General features: G+C 41.6%; 1 long non-coding RNA gene across 5 annotated transcripts in view; it reads right to left on the bottom strand.

Moving 5' to 3' along the window:
• Window positions 1–21,888, bottom strand: part of LOC138806896 (uncharacterized) — a 40,694-nt gene extending 18,806 nt beyond the window's left edge. The window contains exons 1-4 of one of the 5 annotated variants that reach the window (XR_011365999.1): window positions 19,717–21,354; window positions 17,946–18,084; window positions 16,262–16,389; window positions 10,501–10,632 (exon numbers count right to left, since the gene is read on the bottom strand). This is a non-coding gene — a long non-coding RNA (uncharacterized lncRNA). Of the gene's footprint in view, window positions 1–10,500; window positions 10,633–16,261; window positions 16,390–17,945; window positions 18,085–19,716; window positions 21,355–21,528 lie in introns of those variants that run through there. The other 4 variants (XR_011365998.1, XR_011365997.1, XR_011366000.1 and 1 more) reach the window with 4 other exon arrangements.
• Between the last annotated feature and the right edge of the window lie 645 nt (window positions 21,889–22,533).

Below are 22,533 nucleotides of genomic sequence, written 5' to 3' on the forward strand. Positions count from 1 at the left end.
AAAATGAAAAAGCTAAATGTGCCAAGTAAAATGGTAAGAAAATAAATAAAACTGTGAACTTATATAGAGGCTGGAGGAAACCCAAACTTAGCTTATGTATCTGTGTGGTGATCAATTAATTATACACTAGTCTGGCCTGGCTTGTCAAAAAGAGGTAGCAGATGCTCAGTACAGCATCACTGAACTACAATATAGCTGAAAGGTAGTTTGGATGTCGGATAAGTCAGAGGTGAGAGTCATCAGAGGCACTGTCTGCTTTCCTTGGGGATGTTAGGGATCTAAAACATGGTAGACGGTATGAAATTGTCATAACGCTAATGCACACACCGACTGCATCTGGGGGGCGATGGCTTCTGGCTGTCTCACGTTGAGTGCCTTTTGGCACACCTGAGGACACTCACTCTGAATAGGGCCAGGCAGCAGCAAAGTCAGAGACCCAGACTCCCAGCACCTACCAGAGCTTCACTACCAGGTGGTGCCTTTCCATCAGGCTGACAAAGGATGTCCTGGTGTTGCTTTGGAGGAACTGGGAGGAGGCGGGGGAGGGAGAGGGGGTCTATGTGTGGTAAGTGAGCCTCCCTATCCTCCTTCCTGGTGCCACTTAAGTCAGGCCTTAGTGCCTCTTCTGTCCTGCATCTTAATTTGCATAGCAGCACTGGAGTTTGAATTTGGAGTGTCCCCCATAGGCACATACACATGTTAGAGGCCTCATCCCCACAGTGGGGGTGTTGGGAGCTAGTAGAGCCTTTACGAGGTGAGGTCTAGTGGGAAGTATCATATCATCTGGGGTGTGTTCTCCAGCCTCTCCTTTATTTCCCAGCCAGAAGGAGAGTGAAGGCTTTGCTCCACCCTGTGTTCCCTACCACAAGGAACTGTTTCATCACAGACCCCAAACAACAACAGGTCATGGACTGCAACCTCCAGAGCTGTGAGCCAGTCCTCTTCACTCACAGATTCTCTCTAGTATTCACTGTAAGTCACAGAGAGCTGACTAACATAGCTAGCTACTTGGTCTGGACATTCTGTAGAGTAGATCAGATCACCATATAAGTTAGTACACTTGTTTTCGGTGTCCCCTGTTTTGGTTTATGCATTGCTATACTGTCTGCCCTCTACAAATTAATAGATATTAGTAGCCTTGCATTTCCTCATAGACTATGTGGCATAGCTAGCAGTGTACCATAGACATGGCATCCTCTCTCTATCCTCGCTCAAGCCTCACTTCATTTTACAAGCAGCCAACCTCTAATCTCCAGGTTAAAAACACAGGCAAGACACTGATGATGACACGGAGCCACTTTATGGCTCATTTAGTCCTCAAATGATGTCATTCTAATAATCTCCTAGTCTCATGGACCCCACATTACAGATTTCACAAGTGCAGGGTGCTTGGGAGGTGCCACTTGCCTGTCCTTCACCTCCTCTGAGGACATTCAGGCCTCTGCATCTTGGGACAGACCAGTCACTGTTAACGCTCGTTAGGGGAGAAAAGTTCTAGGGAGTTTGGAATTCAAAATATAAATGTAGAGCAGCCTGACAGTTAAGAGGCAGGGTAGAATTCTTTAGAATCAAGTCTACAGCCTGTCTGTTAGTAGTGCTGCAATATTTCTGGAGAAAGGGATGTCACTGGAACACAGTTGCACTCCTGATCTATGGCTGCTTTTGTAATACAGCAACCAGGTAGCTGCAAGAGAGACTGCCTGCTCTAGAAAGATAATTTACAGCAAAAGTTGGCCAGCTTCTGCCCTGGGGTGTCTCCTGAGGAGGCTAGCATTGCCAGCAAAGCGGCCTCCATCTGGGAGCATCCCCTACCCCACCCTCAGATGTTCATGTGCTGACTTAAGTCTTTTAATGATTCTGAGGGTCTGAGACATGTGCCTCTTTCCATGTGTGAAGAGTCTCAAAAAGAAGCATGCTGGCTGTGTGGAACTCAGTGGTAGAGGGTGCTCAGCATGAGCAAAAGTCTAGGTTCTATCCTTAGCATCAAAAACAATTTTTTTTTTTTAAGAAAAAGCACTAAGGAACATGTAGAGTTTAGCGAGGGGAGGGGGAGAGAGGATCCTAGAGAGAGAAGCAGTGGAAGAAGTGCAGACACAGAGGTGACAGTGCAGTGTCCACTTTAGCAACTGGACAGGAGGCTGCAGATGGAGAGGAAAGTGGACAATGCCACCTCCACCCGTGGGTGGTAAGGACTCTGTCAACGGCACTGAGACTGAGATGTGCCAGGCACGGGGTGCTATGATGGGATGGAACTGGCAGCAGGAGTGAAGTCGTGGGGAATGGGGGTGAAACTTGACCATCCACTGTATAAATGGTACGGCCTATCTGATTTCCTCTCAGCCCCATGCTGCTTCCATTCGCAGTGGAGGTCCAACCACTGCTTTGTCCATACTCTGCTTTGTATCCGATTTCTAATCTGCTGTGGTGTTAGTCGGCTCGCTGTCACTACAACAAAGTGCGAGAGATAATGAGGTTCTAAGGAGAAAAGGCTCACTTTGGCTCACAATTGGAGGGGTTCTGGTCCATGATCCGTTGGCCCCTGGTCTGAGCCCGCATAGAGGCCACACTCACTTCACGGTGGGAGGGCATGGTGGACTAACCTACGCAAGCCAGGGGGCTGGCAGAGAGGGAGACACCCTAGGGTCCCACAGCCCTTTTGAGGGCATGTCCCTAGTTAATGCTTCCTCCTAGCCCCACCTCCTGGATGCTCCAGCACCTCCCATGGCACCTCTGCAGGCACCAGCCCTTTCACACACAGATGGGTCTTGGGAGGACATGCAAGATGTGTCCAATTTCTGTTTTGCTGTTATAGTATTTTAGTCACAAACTGACTTTTAAAAATGTTTGTAGATTTCTAGTTTCCAGCCTGGCACATAGAGCTTGGAAGCTGCCTTCCATCCTATCAAGTAAAAACCTGAGCAGATTCAAAACACTAATGATTTTCCTTAAATCTGCAAAGTGAGACCACAGGGAGAGACAGACAGGTAAGTGGTACAGAAATCAACCTAGCAGACACTGCTGAGGAAACCCTGAGCTGCAGTGACCTATGCCGTGAGTACAAATCTGACAGGTGACATCTCAGGACAGTCTCGTCACTGGAGCTCTTCTACTCATTGCCCAGGTTCATCTCCTAGAGTTTTACTGGGCTATCACAATGAATCTGGAGAAAACTCTCCATATAAGATTTTGAAATATGCCAAAACATTTTAGTTCATCTGATCAAGAGAAACTACACAGAGCTAAACTGATGGGGCTTTATCACCTTTCCACTCACCTGAAGGAAGCCAAACCCCAACTGTGGGCCTCTCTTGCCTTCCACATAACCATGGGTGAAGACCCAGCCTCTGTCCCTCTATTCAGCTTCTTCATCGGTGGGGATGAGTCTGAAGTTCATGGTCCTGAAATGCTGCATTTATATGGAGTGCATCCCTCTCCCCACACCTGACCATCACACTGTTCCTTCAAGCTCAGCTAGCTGGAAAAATTCACAACGCTACTAAATGGGCAAGAACAGTTTGGTTAAAGGTAGATCAGAACCATATTCAAATGTGGCAAGGATGTTGGAATTACCAGACTGGAAATTTAAAACGACAAGGACTGTTATGACTTGGATGGTTTTAACCCTTCCCCAACTTGTGTTGGCAACTTCCTCTTCCGTGCAACTGTGTCTGGAGGCAGATGCCGATGGGAAGGTGTCACAAATGCCTCCATGCTGCAGCGACAAAATGGGTTCTTCTGCCATATGAGTACCCAGTACCATATCCAGCACTGTCATCTTAGACTGTCAACCTCTGAACCCTAAGAATCAACTTCTTTCTCTTCCTCTTAACTGGGTCAGTTTATAGTTTTCTATTACAGCAACACAAACCATCTAAGACAATCACTAAAACTTTAACAACTCTAATGGATAAAGTAGGTAGCACATGAGGACAGATGAATATTGTAAACAGAGACAGGACAATTCTTTAAAAAAAAAAAAAGAATGAAAAATTCCAGGTGCCGGTGGCTCACACCTGTAATCCTAGCTACTCAGGAGACGGAGATCTGAGGATCACGGTTCAAAGCCAGCCCAGGCAGGAAAGTCAGTGACACTCTGGTCTCCAATTAACCACCAGAAAACCGGAAGTGGCACTGTGGCTCAAGAGGTAGAGCACTACCCTTGAGCTGAAGAGCCAAGGTATAGCACACAGGCCCAGAGTTCAATCCCCACAACTGACACACACACCAAAAAAAAAAAGACTGAAAAATAAGTGAATGCTTGGGACCAAAGTCATTGAACAGAAACGAAAGGTGCCTTGGATTGGTGGATTACACTGAGGATAGAACTACGTACCTGGATGATATCTAAAAGAAATTGCCAAAACTGAAGTAGAGATAAAAATGACTGAAAAACAAAACAAAAATCAGACCAGAATACCCAAGAACTGTGGGACAGCTACTAGATGTAAGGCACGTACAAGGAGTGCAGCAGGGCGAGAAGAAACAGAGCAGGGAACAGAAAAAATATCTGAAGCCACAATGGAGAATTTCCCAAAATCAATGTCAGATCCCAAACCACATATCCAAGAAGCTCAGAGAACACCACACTGGATAAATACTAAATAAACCAACAAAAAAAACCTATACCAAAGCATATCATAGTGAAATTACAAAGATTGTAAAAACTCAAAGATAAAAATCCAGCAAGAAGCCAGAAGACAAAACATCTTATAGAAAAAATAAAAATAGGAATTATCTTCTCAGAAACTATGTAGGCAAGGAAAAAATGGATTAAAATTTCACTGGATGCTAGTGCCCCACACCTGTAATCCTAGCTACTCAGGAGACTGAGATCTGGAGATCATGGCCAAACTGGGCAGAAGTCTGTGAGACTGTTATGTCCAATTAAGCGTAAACACAAACAATAAAAGCCAAAAGTAAAGTCAGTCAATCTTAAGTGGTAGAGCACTAGCCTTGAGCAAAAAAGCTCAGGGACAATGCCCAGGCCTTGAGTTCAAGCCCCAGGACTAGTACAAAATAATAATAACAACAATAACAATAATAATGATGATGATGATAATAGGGCTGGGAATGTGACTTAATGGTAGAGTGCTTGCCTAGCATGCATGAAGCCCTGCGTTCGATTCCTCAGTACCACATAAACAGAAAATGCTGGAAGTGCTATACTGTGGCTCAAGTGGTAAGAGTGCTAGCCTTGAGCAAAAGAAGCTCAGGGACAGTGCCCAGGCCCCAAGTTCAAGCCCCAGGACTGGAAAAAAATTAATAATAATAATAATAGTAATACAACGCTAAAGGTGAAAAACTTACCAGCTTAGAATTCTATATCCTTCAAAATTATCTTTCAAAAGTAAAGGAGAAGGACTTCTTGGGGCCCACTCAGAACGGTCTCACTATTTCCTTTCACTTTTAAATAAACTTATTCTATTTACCTTAAAAAAGAAAATGCAAAGGAGAAATAGAGACTTTCTCAGACAAACGAAAATAGGCAACTCATAGACTGACCTTTTGAGAAATGTTAAAATTCTTCAGAGAAAAGAAAAATTACATGGGACAAATATTTGGTTCTACATTTTTAAAAGGAATATTACAGAGGAATAAATGAAAGTAAAAGTCCTTATTCTTTCTCTTTATTTCTTCTTTTTAGAGGCGCATACTAGGGTTTCAATTCAAGGCTTCTTATTTGCTAGGCTGGCACCGATATGCCTGAGTCACACCTCCTGGTTCTGATTGTTTCAGGGTTTTGGGTTGTTGTTGGATATAGTATCTTGCCTCCTGCATGGGTATGCCTGGATGAGAGCTACCACAGGCATGTGCTACCTGCCACGCTCTCAGTTGAGAAGGGCGTCAGGGAGGCCTAGGAAGGAATTTCGGAGGAATTCTTTTTCTTTCGTCCTTCATATACTTCTGAATCCCCTCTTTAAACAGACATTGTCCAAAAATATTAACCAGTTTGTCTTGAGACTTACCATACACACCATTACAGTTGTATTATGCACAAAAATAGTAAAAATGATGAAAATGCATTTTCTTGAGAAATTCACTCCTTGACTGGTAAAAGTAGTGCAGCAGTATGAAAGAACAGATTGTGAGCTCCCAGCATCTGGGATATTCCACAAGTAGCTCAGACCAACATCTGGACTTACTGAGTGGACCCTTGCCTCCATACCTGTCCCTCCTGGGTTCGCTCTCCAAGCATCACCATTACCACCTTATCCACGTGCCCTCAGGATGCCTTTGCAGATTGCTTTGCCCTTCTCTGAACAGAATCGGTCACTAAGTCCATTTCTTTCTAGCCCTTGAATATCTGTTATTCATTTTGGCACATCTTACCCTGTCACCTTTCCTAGACTTACAAAAATCTAACCGGTTTCTCGACATGCAACCTCCTTGCCTTCAATGCACTCTCCTTGATGGGCAAATGGATAGTTTTAAAGCAGGCCTGATCAGGTGAACACTTTGCAAGATGAAGTCCAAGCTCTTCAGCTAGGTACATGCAGCTCTCTCCTCATCCCCTCCCCACCTGCCTGCCCTCCTCTTTTTTCCAGCTCCAAATACTCACCTTGCATTCCTTCCAAGATGGACCTCTCAGAGGCTCCCAAACTTGCCATGCTCCCCTGGCCTGGAGTCTTTTCCCCTTCCCTCAGGGCTTAACCCAATGACCCCTTCCCTTCTGGTCCAGGAAGCAGTCCTTGACCTCCCCACTCTTTACGAGGCTGGGCCAAGGATTGTACCTCTGAGTTTCCTGGTGCCTGCCTGGCTTTGCTGAGCTGAAATGGTCTATTTACAGCTGTCTCTACAGGAGATGCTAAGCATCAGCACAGAAAGGGAGAAGACTACCTGCTGATTGCCATTTTACCTCCTGGCTCCATTATGCAGAATCAGAAGATGACATTGTCAAAGTTAATTTTCTGGACTTTTATCACAAAATGAGAACATAGTAGGTATGCACAAATAACAATGGACAAATAAAACATTATATTGACTGAAATTCAGTTCTGAGATAAATACATTCAGGCCTGCTACTTGTACCCACATTTACATTTGGTGCCACCAATGTGACTACAAATTAGCGACTAGTCAGTGGACATTTATTCTTGATGGTCACACAGTAAGCATGACAGAGAATGGGCCCTTAGGCCTAGAGGTGAGGCTCAGTGGTATCCAGCCAGCCTAGCAAATGCAAAGCCCTGAGTAAAAGCAAAGAATGAAAGAAACAAAACTAAAACATGGGACTGTGGGCCAAACACGTGCAAACAGACTTTCCTGCAGCTGAGGTGGGGTCTCTCTAGCTGACGGCATTGGCTCTGAAGTTAAGGTCAAGTTTAAGCCCTCCTTGTCACTTACCAAAGAGGAAACATTCACCTTCCTGGGACTCTGCTTCTTCATCTGAGAAACAAGTGCCCAGTTTAAAAGCCCACAAGTAGGAATGGTCTGTCTGCTATTTTTATGCACTGAGTTTGAAGGAGGCTTGAATAAGAGGGGTCCCGGAAAAAATAAAATAGTCTACCAGTATACTAAATATACTGTCGTATATTTATACGTAAAGTTGAAAGATAGCAAATAGGTTAAAGTAATTTAGCAATAGGCTGTTCTAAAAACATTCTGTGGCCAAAATATACATAAACAATTACCGACAAAATTATAAAGTCTCTGGTGTTCTGAAAGAATACACAGAGCCTACAGCAATCACTTCAGAGTCAGGAAGTCTACTGCTACCCAACCTATGATTTACACTATTTGTAAGTTTAAAAAAAAATGGTCTAAAATTGCACTGTTTTCTTTCCTTTTCATTTTTTTTTAACTGCTACATAAACAGTATGACAAGATGATTCCACAGTGCTTTGTCATTATATACACTGAGAATTTTTAAGACACTGGCTTAATGCAGCCCTGTTATAAAACAGTTCATTTTGACTTCATAGTAGGGTGTGTAGCTGAAGATATGGGAATCTATATACTCACATACAAAATCACGAAAATCTTAACTTTCATATCTTTTATAATACATGGATTAAATCTGTGATTGATATAAATCACAAGAAAACTTATAGAAATTCCTTTGGTTTTCCAAATTTTTGTCAGTAGGTCAAGGCAACCTCAGAGTCCTTAAAATGGGATGCACATTAGCAAGGGCTCTTAGTTCTCTCTTGTTACCTGTATACTTGTAGGACAGTGTGCAGCAATATTTGCATTTTCATCACTTGCTCAAAGAAATTTCTTAGTGAAGCCCCCAGCACTGTGTTTAACCTTGTGAATATGGTCTTTTAATCTGTGTATGATCTTAGTTTTTAGTTCCAACATTATTCCAAAAGGGCTTAAGTTCTTTTAGTACTGAAGTTCTCCTATTTAACAACAAAAAAACAAAACCCTAAATAAATGAAAAAGTATTATAGTCTTATAGATTGGGCCTATAAGATACCATCAATGTATCTTATTATTCCAAAATACCTTATTGCTTTTTATCATATATAAAAGGAGCAAAATAGGTTGAATCTCATAACCTAAAGGACTTCCAAAACCTACTTTCATGAGAAAGTACTCATCTGATTTTCACTCAAACCCACAGATTTATTGTTAGTTAATTAATTACCTTGCAGAGCTGCAGATCAAGCTCAGGGCCTCTCACATGCTAGGCAAACATCCTACTACTGCATAGAGATACTTCTGGCCCACAAACCCACATAATTAAATTCACAGATTACTTTTATTTTTTTTTTGTCAGTTGTGGGGCCTGAACTCTGGGCCTGGGCGCTGTCCCTCAGCTCTTCAGCTCACGGCTAGCACTCTGCCACTTGAGCCACAGCCCTACTTCCAGCTTTTTCTACTTATGTGGTGCTGAGGAATGGAACCCAGGGCCTCATACATGCAAGGCAAGCACTCTACCACTGAGCCACCTTCCCAGCCCCACAGATTACTTTTTTAAAGAAGAATGCCTCATTTTAGGGGCCATGTATAGCAAAAGGATATTATGCTTTTTAATTTCTTTTTTAAGGGCCATGTATAAGAAAAATAAATGTTTTGTTTCTTTTTTCCTAGAAAGTGCTTATATGTTGGATTAAATGAGCATTTTCTATAACAACAATGAAATAAGCATAGTGCAAATGTTATAATTCTACAAAGAAAAGTTTTCAGGGCGAGGTTCATACACAAATTCCCAGCCATGTAGGAAGGAAAGATTGGGTAGACTGTGGGTTGAGGCCAACCAGTACAAAAAGTTAGCTAGACTTCATCTCAATCAACCAAGTGCATTGGCCTGTAGCTATAATCCCAACTACAGGGTTCAAGATCACTCTAGGAGAAAAGTGTAAGATCCTAGCTGAAAAATAACTAAAGTAAAAAAAGGGCTGAGATATGGCTTAAGTGGGAGAGTATATGCCTAGCAAATACAAAAGCCAGAGTTCAAACACTAGTAATTCCAGAAAGAAAGAAAAGGGAAGAAAGAAAGGAAAGGAAAAAGAAGAAGGAAGAAAAGAAAGGAAAAGGAAAAACACAGAAAAGGAAAAGTTAGCTCACACTAAATCCTAGCTACGAGAGGATAAAACTGTGACAGTCATCACAATTCAAGACCAGGTTGGGCAGTAAAGCCCCCTACACTCTGTCTCAACAAGCTCGACATGGTGGCACATGGCTATGATCCCAGAAACAGGTGAAGCCTAAAATAGATGGATCATACATAGTTCAGGTGCATGCCAGGCTGGAACTGAGATCCTATCCTAAAAACAACCAATGAGAATCAGGGCTAGAGGCATGCTCAGCAGTAGAGCACCAGTCTAGTGAACAACAGCTTGTGTTCAAACTCTGCTACTGCCAAAAACTAAAAATAGAAAAAATAAAATAGAAAAAAGAAGAAAAATGTCAGCAAGATGGTAGTGACAAAAGCTAGAGACTACTGGCTCAGAAATGATCACAATACAGGGTTTGTTTGTTTTTTTTTCCTTACAGTGAATCTCAAGTCTATTAAACTTGGAAAACTGGCCTCATATTTCCTCAAGTAACCTAACAGCTTTATAGTAGAATATTGCTGCCTGTATTTGTTTACATAATTATTGATCACTAAGAAGTAGTCTTTTCAGCAGTGCTTCTCTAAAGTAACAAAAATCCAGATTCTGAAAATTATTTTCTTATATCTGACTATTAATGACTCAAGATAGTCTGCATATTTAAAATCATAAGCAGAGCTGGAGGTGTGGGTCCAACCGAGGTCCAACCCCTCAGCACTGTAATGAAAGAAACAGAAACTGAACATTTAAAATCAGAACCAAATCTAGGTAATGCAAAATGCACTGCAAAGTGTAGTGTTCTGCCCTCCATGTTACCCTCTACCTTTAATCAATTCTAGTCTTAAAAAGAAATACTCCATGTAATTAACACATGACCCATAATTTCTCTCCTGGGCATTTGTCCCAGGAAAATGAAAACTTGGGATTCACAAAAATGTGCTTCATGAGTGTTTATAGCCGTTTTATTTGTAATAGTCAAGACTTAGTGCTAACTACTAACCTGCTCCAGGTGAGTCTCCAGAAGACAGTGAGGCACAAAAGCATCCAATTCCAGGTTGTTTGCAATGACTCCTGTTATGTAACAGTCCACAGGGAAAATCAGAGATGGAGCAAGGAGGAATACCGGCTAGGGCTGCGGAGAGCATGAGACTGGGAAAGTAAGCATGTGAAGGAGGGCAGCAGGAGGCTTCTCCTGGTGATGGAAATTCTCCCCCGCTAAACCTAGTCCTTTCAAAGTTAAATCCCTCTCTACATTTTTACAATTTGATTGCCTGGGAACCCGCTACTAAAATTAGGGCTAAATTGTAATGGTTATTATTAGCTTAGGTTTATCATTTCATATTTGACCTGGGCTTTAACTTTTCATCCTACTCAAATGAATTCAATTACTTACATTTCTTTTGTTGTAAACTGGTTCAAAGTTACCTTAGAAGTAAGTAGGGGTCAAATAATAAATATATTTTTTGAAGAAAAAAAACCCTTAGGTCTTGACAGTAAACAATACATTACAAAATGTTATTATACTTTGTAAAGCAGGTTAGCCCAAGGATCTCTGTTATTCTGTACAACTGCATGTGAATTTATACTTATTTCAAAACATAAAATGTAATTTAAAATAAAACCTCAAAAGAGTAACATTGTAGCCTACTAAATTTTCTTTGCAATACTGAGACCTAAACTCCACAACTCACCAGGGCACTTGGATTCTTTGTAAGAACTGTGAAAGTAGATGATGTATGAAGTAGGCTGCTCACCCAATGACTCCTAGCAGTTTTTGTAAACATCTCAGGCATCTGTGAGTCTCCCCAGTTCCCACTAGGGGCAACCTCTGGCCAGACAAACACCTTTCAGAGTTCACATCATAAGGCGGGAAGTCTGACCTTTCCTGGACTGCTACAAAGAATTCCCCAATGACCAGGGAGTCAGTCACCTCCTGGTCCACCCAGGTAGGACCTCTTCAGGAGACCAGGATGTCAGCCTTCATGTGAATGTACTTTCTTACACAGCAAAGGCTCTGCCAGTTACAAGAACTTTTTCTACTATCTGCATTGCTTTAAATCATTTGTTCCAGAAGGAAATGCTCTATTCCAAGGGGATTAAAAAATATACATAGACACTTGTCTAGTCTTTTTCTTCCAAAAATGTAATAGATCATATTAGAAAGTGATTTTAACCCACTTTAATAACATCTGATTACTAAAATAATTATATGATAGATTTCAAAGTCCTCTTTTCCAAGATTAACTCTAATGCATTAATATGCACTAAATAAAAACATTTTAGAAAAAAAGAGTAAGCATATAAAATGTATTTGTTTTCTTATGCTGGGGTTAGAGACAAAAGTGCTCAGCAGTAGTCTGTAACATCACGCATTTTCAATAAAGTTGGTGCTGGAGAGGGGTTTGCCTGCTGCGTGACAACTGGGGCCTTTAATTGGAAACATACTGTAGTCCATAAATGGGGACACTTGGTTTTCCACATCCTCTGTATCTAGTCTAAAACAGATCACAGGAAATGTCAAAGACCAATGGCTGAATCTAAAAGAGCAAAGCATCCTTTAGTAGTCACAGTTAGTCACCTCCACTCCTATCTGCACTGCTCTGACTGGGCCTCCCATGCACTACTTACAAATGCTACCTCTAAGAGCCTTCAAATAACTTAGCAGTGGAGAGGATGGCTCCTCTAGCTGCCTACTATAAAACACTTACACACCAAGACTCCAATGAGAGCAACTGAACACTTGCAAACGCTGAAGGCTGCCGTCTACACAAACTACCCAACTACCCACTCAAAATGGAGATACAATTCTGCAACTACCTCAGGTTACATGGAAAATAGAATTATATGCTAATTTGTTCCTATATTAAGTTATCATAGAAGGTCAGACGAAGCACAGTAAAATGAATTCTGGAAAAAAATTAACTAAATAGATTGGTATGTACCGTATCAGAGTAAACTGTTTATCTTAATAGATATAAATACTAGAGGATTTTTAAAGCAGGGTACATTCTCTTTTTCAAAACTAAATGCTTTAACCAACCCCGGGCAATGACTTGCATGATTTAAAAATACTTTATATAAATAATTGTTCCCTAAAGGAGAACAGAGGCAGGCTCATTTTTATCAGGGGAGGAAAAAAATAGATATGGGCATAGCATCCAAAACTAATTTCCTCAGAAAAGCTTCATTTAATCTATGTATTTCTTAAATTTAATCCACATAAATAGTTCTGCATGTACTGTAAAATGAACACTCAACTTCATTGATTATAACTTATTTTCTGTTTCACTCCAGAATAAGCTAATAAACAACTAAGTGTTTTGCTTAATGAAGACTTTTCTGGAGAAAATATGCTTTCTTTTAAAAATCAAAATCAAAATGTTACATTGTCTTTTTTGTTCTGGAAGGCAGAAGTAATTCTGTGGATACTCCATTGACTTTTTTTAAAAGTATAAATAAAATTAATGGTTGGGAAATTTGGCCTTTGACAGAAAAAGGGACCCAGAGACAGCCGATGATGGAAGAGTGACATCACAGGTAGTTACAAAGCAGCCAGATCGGTACAGGACACAACAAAGACAAGGGACTGAGAGCATCTGTCTCCGGCCCTTAGGCAAATTCCCAGGAAAAAACAATAAAGCAATAATTTTGTATTCTAGAGCCTAGCTTCGTCTCATTAAGAGGTATTTATAGTTTCTATTTTATTTCACCATTTCCAATACCACGCAGTAAGAGCTAGCTAGCATTCACAGAGTCAGAGTCATCTGGATTTCCATGAAATCATAACTCACTTTTCATTTCTACAGGGTTTACCTATTGATTGTAATGATTTAATAACTACTAGTTACCATAAAATGAGTTAGGTTCCCACGGAACATCAATTTGACATCTTGTTCAAATACTTACTTTTCAGCTATCCACTACCAGCACTATTTTACTTGATTTTCTCCTCACCAGGTCAGATAGAGAGACACTAATACAGATGTAAAACCTTCAGACACCTTGATATGTAAATATACAGGTATCTAAAAGACTGAGAATTACAGTAAAAGGACGAGAAAAGGTCTGACAAAAACGAAAACATGAAGAGTCCTGATAAAAATCAGGACTTAAGTAAATTAATCTTCATTCCCAGTGAAAGCAATCTGATATGCGGAGACTGAGGGTTAGTCTACCATAAAATATGGCACATTAAATACTACAATAACCCACTTGAAATGTCTTAATATAATTATGTTGTCATCTATAAATGATTGTACGTATAATTATATTTTAGTATTCATTACCATGGTTCCAATGCAAAATATATTGAAACTGTAAAAGATACTGAGCCAAGTTGGGATAACATCAAACAAATTAGTAGCTATTCTATGACTAAAACTGAGGCTCAAAAATCTTTAAACACAAGACATTTGGACCATGGTTATCGCAGGTGACAGTCATTTCTGCTGGCTTGCTTATATTCCTGATGGTATTCCCCCAGCTAGCTGAGAAGAATAAGAATCTTCTTACACCCAGCTAAAAGGAAAGTCTTTACCATGCCCCTTGAAAAAGCTCATTTTCACATTACTCAGGCTTCATTATGCTAAATCAATATTCGTTTAGTCACTAGGGTTATTGACATATTTTAAAATAAAAGTATACCCTTCAGCTACTGCACTCATTACAGGTAATTTGTCTTGTCAGAGAGCAGGGAATATTACCCTAGTCTTTCAGGGGCTGACAGCCCATGGAAATACCTCCCCATGGTTACAACTGTAAATAATTTTAAGGTAAAATATTGAAAAATCAATGACTGTTTCCTGCAATCTGTCACAAACAAATCAATCATAATCTGCACTGCCAGAGAGTATGATTTGAGGGAGATGGGAGCAGATGTAATTCTTGGCTGGAATCTCTCATTTCAAAATCACTTCACATAATGGTGTCATCATTTAAACACTTAACAGTCTAAGCGACTGCCACTGTAACGTGGTGTTGGACACAGCCACAGGAAGAGGAGGAGAAAATGCCACCGCCATTATGTTAACAAACATTTCATTTCAATGGCTGGAGCATTAGTAAATTTGCTTGCAAACAGTTTTACCTGCCCCTTTCACAGTCCTAAATTAATCAAGGCTGATTTTCTGTGTTCTGATGCCTAGGAAATAGCCCACGACCCAAATTATACTCTCTAAAGCACATGTGCCTTTTAATTTAAAAGCCCATTATAGAGAATAAAATTTGGAATTAACAAATAAGACATTTGGGTTACAGCATATTGATAATTCTATGTAACAATGATGAAATAGTGTCATTCATGCCAAGATCATATCTTTATGACTTAAAAGTAGGTTTAAAGGTCTGTGGCTGACGTTTCACTTTATATTTTTCTATTGATAAATACTGTTCTCAACTTTCTAATATTGTAGTATATTCTAAAATAACTGGTAAACACTTGTCATTTTAAAAAACTGAATTCCATACACAGGCCATACCATAGACTGCTATTTTAAAAGTCGGAGTAATAATAACTCAAATATACCAAGTGTAAAGTCTTGATCAAGGTCATGATATTAAATTGTTTCACAATGTAAACTGCTTTCCAAATAACCACTTGAATATCAGCATTTTTCCTAGGCTACATTTTAATGGCTTCTCTAGCTCCTTACACCTTCTATAGAGGGAACAGTAAAAGAATCTGAAATGGATATATTTTTCTTTTCTAAAGATTAACCCCAAACACTGTTTGATGTAGAGTCCTTTCTAAAGAGCTGTGTGTTTAAATGGAGCCCAGTTCCTTTCATGGAAGAAATCAACTTGAACTATCACATTTCTTACCAATTGCCTCCTTGTATAATTAGACACCATGAAGCCCTTTATTGTAATAGTAATATTCTTCCCTAGATATAGGTCAGGGGTAGATATTTTTAATGACTAGAAAATTCCTGCATATCATTTGCTTTAAAAGGAAAACAAATAGATACAAATACTATTATACAATTTAAGCCTGTGTAAACATTCTTAGACAAGTAATCAGTTCTGATTTAGAACAATTTCTAATTTACCCTACATCATCAAGTGGTTAACACGACATCAGAGCATAAACCTCTGATAGACACAAACAGGATCCCAATTTTTCATCAAGAAGCTTAGATTCTGTTAATACCAACAGTTTTAAAATGAAAACACATAGTAAATGATCAAAGACAACATGCAGAATAAAATAGAGCTCTCAGTTCCCTGTGAGTCTTTGCAACAGGAGAGTAAGGAGTAAGCCAACCTAGAGAGCGGAAGAGGAAAGAGCTGCCTACAACCTAGAACTGCAGGAAAATTGGAAAGGGACCCCAGGTCTGAAGTAGGAAAAGAAACCACGCTAGTGTCCCCAGCTCTAGTGAACTTATACTAGCTCACCCCAGGCTTGGCCTAAAGAACTTGCCAACAGAGCCTGGGAACAAGCTGCCAACCAGCAAGTCTTGCACTCAGAGCCTAGACAACCCCCAGATAAATACCACAAAGAGCAAAGAGGTAAATGAGGACAGTTCCACATGCTAAATACATGACCATCAACCACCAAGTGAAATGTCATCTATCAGAGCTGTGCAGGACACTACCTTCTCAGAAAGAAGCTATTTTAAGGGCGCTGAGCACGCCGAAATGATATTTCTCAGCTCTCGCAACACAGCCCACAACCCCAGTGACACCGGCTCCGAAACTCAGCAGAGGAAGTCAAGATAATTTACATACCCAAATTTAAAGAAACTGCTATCTACTGGACATACCTTGTATGTAGGAAAGGTTTGAGATTACACAGAAAAGTATTCTTGCAAAAGAGATATTAGTAACTCCAGGTCCTCAGAATCTTCTCCTCCAAAGAAGCCAGTACGAGAGGCTCCATTAACTGCGGAAGCTTGAAGAGAAAAAACAGCAATAGTTAGGGTCATCTCTCCTCACTTCCTTCCTTCAAGCAATTACAATTTAATTACCAATACTTCAATTGATTTTATTCCTGTATGATACATTTCTCAAAAAGCACACTCTTCAGCTATTTCCACTAAGGAACATTTAGTAGAACCTTCTCAATTAATCAAGCATAACCCATTACTACTGAAAGGATGTTTCTCCGTAATCTCAGAACAGTGGCAGACACCCCTCCATCTATTTCCTACAAAAGAAATTGCATTTTACTACATTTGTATACCTTTCGTGTAATGAAATAGGAATCTTAACAGATCTGGCCAAAAACAGATATGAAATTGGACAAATCTGCACATACATTTTTCCTTTATCCTTAGAAGGTAAAAGCCCCCAATACCTGTGTGTTTTAATTTCAACAACTATAGATAGATAGATAGATAGATAGATAGATAGATAGATAGATAGATAGATAGATAGATATAGAGATAGATATAGATGCTTTAAAAGCAAAACATACAACTAAGCTTTTTAAAGGTAAACAAAAAGAAGACAGGTTGCTGGTTGCTGAACATTTTCTTCCTGTCTGTATCACACGTGTATTCTAACTTGTGTATACTTTCATAGATGAAGCCCATGTTTGTGAGCCCCAATTATTTCATAGGGACACAACAATGGATGATTACTTCACATCACGGTCCAAACCACTTCCATGCCTTTGAAAGTATTTTCAAGAAGCATGCATTTTGTTAAAGGCTACGTGACTGAAGTTGCTTCAGTAAAATGAGCCTCTTTCATCAGAAAATAATCATTATTACTTAATAAAATGCTCTGCATCACTAATCTAGCTCTTGCTCTGCCTACTAAATATACTCTTCAAAATAATTCTAACAGCTTTTCTCCTCCACCTACATTTATAGCCATCTTTTTCTTTGTTTTTCTTATCTTTACGTAGTTGTACAAAGGACTTGCCATTTAATGGAGTAGTTTATGAATATAATGCATCTTGATCAATGTCACCCCTTTCAACATTCTTACCCATTCCTCCCAATCTAACCCTTCTCTCACTTTTCAAAATTTTGTAGGATATCCCTACTTTCTCCTCTTCATTCTTACAACACCCCCTTTTTTTTTTTTTTTTACAAGAAATGGCAAGATGAGGACAGACCTATTTACTCTTTGCCATTTAGAGTTTGGAACCCATGACTGGAGCTGATACCTCCACTAAATGTATCCTTACAAGAATTACATAATTAAAAATTGTGATTTTGCATAAAAAGATTATTTCCTTTAAATAATAGTTCTACTTATATAAACTATCGCAATCTAGGTTTGAGTTTTACAGTGTGTTTCTAAATCTCACTGATAACATTAAATTATTCCATGTAATTCCAAGATGAAAAATAAAATTAAATTATTTGATGGCATTCCATGAATCAAAGAAAATTATTCACTCCCCTCTTATTTACTGCATTAATAGAGTTTTAATCATCAGAGGTCCCCAGTAACATACTCCATATTCTATACTTGGCCCTGTTACCTTTTACCTACCTATGCTTGGGTGAAGCCAGCAGACACTGTGTGAAGCTATTCCACACTCAAGTAGAGCATGGCTTGAAGATGAGCCTTAGCCGTGCAAGGACAGATTTCTGCCATGTGAAGGAAGCCCTCTGCTCCGGAGAGAAGTTAGCTGGAAACATGAGGCACACTTAGGACCTGCCAGAACCACAGTAAACCAGGAATTCTTTGGGGATATTAGATATGACTATCTAATCTAATTTTCTCCAAGGTATCACTCTGTATTACGGCAAATAAACAAATGAAAGCTGTATCAAGGTGCAGAATATCATTAGCCTGAGAAAAAGCTAGAAAAATGGATTACATAAATGACAACTGTAGGAGAAAATTATATTCTCTTCTCCTGAACAAATGTTAAGTGCATCCTCACTAATAAAGGCTTAAATTCAAACTACATTAGAAAATACTGTTTTTCAATTTTGAAGGGTCTAAGTTAATTTGACAAGCTAAATTGGTGTTTAGGTATACCACAGCCATAAAAACACTGTACATTTATGCAGAAATAAGTTACCAGGATCATACCTCAGATTAAAGCTGTGATACTGTCCAAATAAAGGGAAAAAAGAAGTATTAGATTTTATATGTGCTCAGGGTGCACCAGCTGCTGTTCCCTTAAGAAAAAGTATTCACCAACAAACAGCTAAAGACCAAAACAGTATTTAAATACACAAGCCAATGCAATGTAGAAATGGGGGAGAAAGAGACAAAGATATTGAGATACTACCTCTCAAAATAGACTGTGCTATTTCAGAATTAAAACAGTATTCCAAAATATGACACTGTGTTCATAATCTATTTTAAACAACATGTTTAATTCAGTCAGGATTACACGATTTCATTTACTCCCATCTAATCATCTAAAGAACAGTTCAATTTTTCCTCAGATTTCTAGAATGTGTAAACATACCGAGAAATATGTGGTGTTATTAATTAAAAACAGATGACACCTAATTAGTTCTTGCCTCATTCCATGTCTTAAAACACAATATATCAAATTTAAAAATAATTCATGGACAATAGCATAAGCTTGGAGATTGTAAGTGCCAGAGGGAGGAAGAAATTGATGGTGGAGGGGAGGTCGAGAGATAGTAATCATCTTAAAATTAACGCTCTTGTTTTAGTTTCAGCAAACAAATCTAAATAAGTCTTCCTTTGATTTTAGTTTACCATGTAATTCTAACCAGCTAATTATCCTTGGAGTCAAGAATGAGCTGGGACTCTACTCTCCACCTGGCTTTTCTCATCATATGGCTATGGTCTCCTTCACTTTCATTTCCTTTTTCTACAATGGGGTTTAATATTAAAGGAAAACACATGCTCATACTGATGGACAGGCAGCATCCAGGAGCTACAAAGAGAAGGGCTGGAAATGTGACACTTATGTTAAAGGTGCTGGGTTAGCCAAGGGTGACAGCCTCCATACCATCCCTCATGCCACTGATTTTTGCATTCAGATACTCTAAATGAAGCACAACAGTATTATTTTAGTGATTGCCCAGGTTATGGTTCAGCTTCTTCAACTCATCCACTAGCTTCATTTGCTCAGTGAACTCAAATTTGCATAACACTATTTTGGAAGAAAAGTTTTTGTGTATTTCTAGACATAAAAATGAAGTATTTCATAATCTTCAGAGCCAGGTACTTGATATAAAAAAGAAATTGTTTTGGATTACTGAGACATTCTAGAGACTATTATTTCTTTCGTTAAAAAAAATCAAGTGGTATAAATTTCTTGTACATTTACCTTTCCATTATGTTCCTGATCCTGCACATTAAGCATGTTCTTTCTCTACAAATTTATTCTGAAACACTAATACACATTTGCTTCATAAGAGGCTGTTCTGCTTTTTCTGCTTTTCTTTGGAAATTAGAAACCCTCATTCCACAAAGGTAAAGTACAAAGAAAGCCGACACAAGGTACTGCCAAAAAGCCACAAGTACATGCCAGAGCACTTAACAGTAAACTACCATTTCTCTGTAAAACTTCTGCTGCCAAGCTGCTCCCAAAATCTGGAAGCTTGGAGACAGGTTTCAAGTGCAATTAAATTCTCCCAAAGTAAAACTGTACGAAAATATGCCACCCTTCTTCTGTCTCCATTTATAGACAACATTTTCTCAGGATCTTAATTAAGATAACGATGCACACCTGTGTCAACATTCTCTGGCAAGACAGCCTTATCAATCATAATCCTTTAAGTACACTGAAAACAGCAAAGCGATATGAAGGAAGCAATCTGTTGCCTTTCTTGGGGTTGGTGCTGTCTCTCTCCCACAAGGAAGATGAGATCTCTAAAATACAGGCAGACCTACTTTTATGAGCCTTTAAAGTTTTAACTGTAAACAGCTATTACACTAAATAAACAGGAGTCACCTCCTCTGCGCTTGATTGAAACAATGACAACTGTGCTTGTCTAAAACTTGAAGGGCAAGCCCCTTGGCCCTTGTCTTGGCCGTACAATTTGTGGATCGTATTCAAAAGCTCTGCTTAAGAGTTGTGCGTATCTGGATTCTGCAGACATGACAAACCAATAAAGCCTTAGGAAGTTTTAAAACGAAGTTTAGTGGCTCTACATGAAAAGCAATCAGAGCAGACCTATTCCTGGTGCAAGTTAACATGTTTAGGGAAAAAAAATAATACAAAACACAATAGGGAGGAAAAACAATTCTTCATAACCTGGGATGAGTGGGAGACAGATCCCACCTCTGCGCTTCAGCGACCAGACCGCTAACAAGTAAACAAGTTCCCAAACGCAGGGGCTGCTGAATAGAACGGTGAAAAAGCGAGGTGGGGGGGGGGCGGACGTCACCACTATCCAGACAGAAAGCTAAAACCATGGTGTTCACCCGCAAAAACGTGAAAGCGTCTGTAATTAAAAAAAAAAAAAAAAAACAAAAAAAAAACGGAGAGACCCCGCCAAGATGCGATCTGAATTCCGCCTGCCAGCCGACGATCAGCCCTGGGGTCTCACACATTCAGCGCGAGTCTATATCTCAGACGCCCGGGCGGCCCTGGCCAATCGAGCAGCCCAGCCATCAATGTGCAAATAAAGCAGAAAATAGAGACATCCTCAAGAAATGAGCCTTGGATTTGACGTAGAGCGAAGGTGACAACCAGAGCCACCGACACACAAACTCTAAACGCTCCAACGTCTTGCAGGCGTCTCTCCGGTCCTGGCCACAGATAAAAACCTTAAGACAAATGAAAAAGGAAGGAAGGAAGGCAGGAAGGAAAAGCAGAAGAAAAGGAAGGAGGAAGGCGAGGGCGGAGGGCGCGCGGGGCGGCGGGGGAGGAACGGCCTGCGGCCCGGGGCCGGCGGATTACGCAACCAGGCTTGTCTGCGCCACGGATTCGGATTCTCGCGGCACAGACCTCCGTGGCCCGGTTTCAGAAGTCTCCAGTCCTGGACCAGAGCCGAGGGGGAAGCGGGGAAGGACACGCGTGGCCGGAAGGGACACGCCCCCGCCCGGGGGCCGTGACCCCCGGAGAGGCGGGGCCCGGTCCCGTCCGCCGCGCTCCGGCCCGCACTGAGCGAGGCCCGGCGGGGCGGGGACTCACCTCTCCGCCCGCCGCTGCCACCGCGGCGCGGGCGCGCGGGCCGCGGACGCTCCCTCGTGGCCGGCGCGAGTCCCCGTCGGGCGGCGCAAGCGGGCCGCCACCGACCGTTAGCGCGACGGTCTGCGGCGGCGGCGGCAGGCGGAGCAGGGGGGCGGCGAGGCCGCGGGAGGCGGGAGCCACCTTGGCAGGGGCGGGGGACGCTCCCTGGCGCCCCCAGCCCGGGCCTAGGAGAGCGAGCCGGAGAGGCCGCGCTGGTCATTCACGCTCGGCCCGTCGGATCCCCTCCGCTCAGTCCAGGCGGGCTCGCAAGTCCCCGCGGCCGGGAGATCCCCGCCACCAGAAAGCAGCTGCTGGCTTCTGGTCTCCATGACAATAGCGCAGCCCAAGCCCCGCCCCACTCCGCCCCTTCTGAGCCTGGACTCTAAGGGAACGGGGCTTACGTCATCGATAGGCGGGGCCTGTGGAGGGCGGTGTCCAATCCGAAGCGAAAGCAATGGAAGGGAAGGGGCGGAGCTAAACGAGGGGTTCTTGGAGAATGTAGTCTGACAGCGAAGGGGGTGTCGGAGGGGGATGTGGGGGGGGGAGAGCGGGGGTCAATCAGCTTAGGAGGCGGAACCCGGATCGGGAGCAGGCAGAGGGGAGGAGTCGGCGCGCGTGCGTGCGTGAAGGCGCGCCGCCGAGTGGGTGCCCAGTGGCCGAGGTGGGCTAGTGCGAGTGTGTGCCCAGGCTGGAGCTCCGCGAATAAAGTGCGCCTCGCTCACCCAAGTCACCGCGAGAAACTTTTGTATACAGTTTGTGTAGTTATGCTTCGGTGGCCCCACTTGGCCAACACGTCCATGAAAGTCCCAACTCGGGTGCCGAGACGGGCCGTGTCCTGGTTCACCAGCGCCCCTGTCTGTCCCAGAGTTCGAGTGCGTCGGTGACTTGGGGCGGTGGCGGGGGGGTGCGGGAGGGGGGAGACGTGGGGAGAGGGGCTGTTTTGTATTCTCACGGCGTGGCCGTGGT

Source organism: Dipodomys merriami, unplaced genomic scaffold, assembly GCF_024711535.1.
Source record: "Dipodomys merriami isolate MVZ:Mamm:240054 unplaced genomic scaffold, mDipMer1.0.p SCAF_41, whole genome shotgun sequence".
NCBI classification, from domain to species: Eukaryota; Metazoa; Chordata; class Mammalia; order Rodentia; family Heteromyidae; genus Dipodomys; species Dipodomys merriami.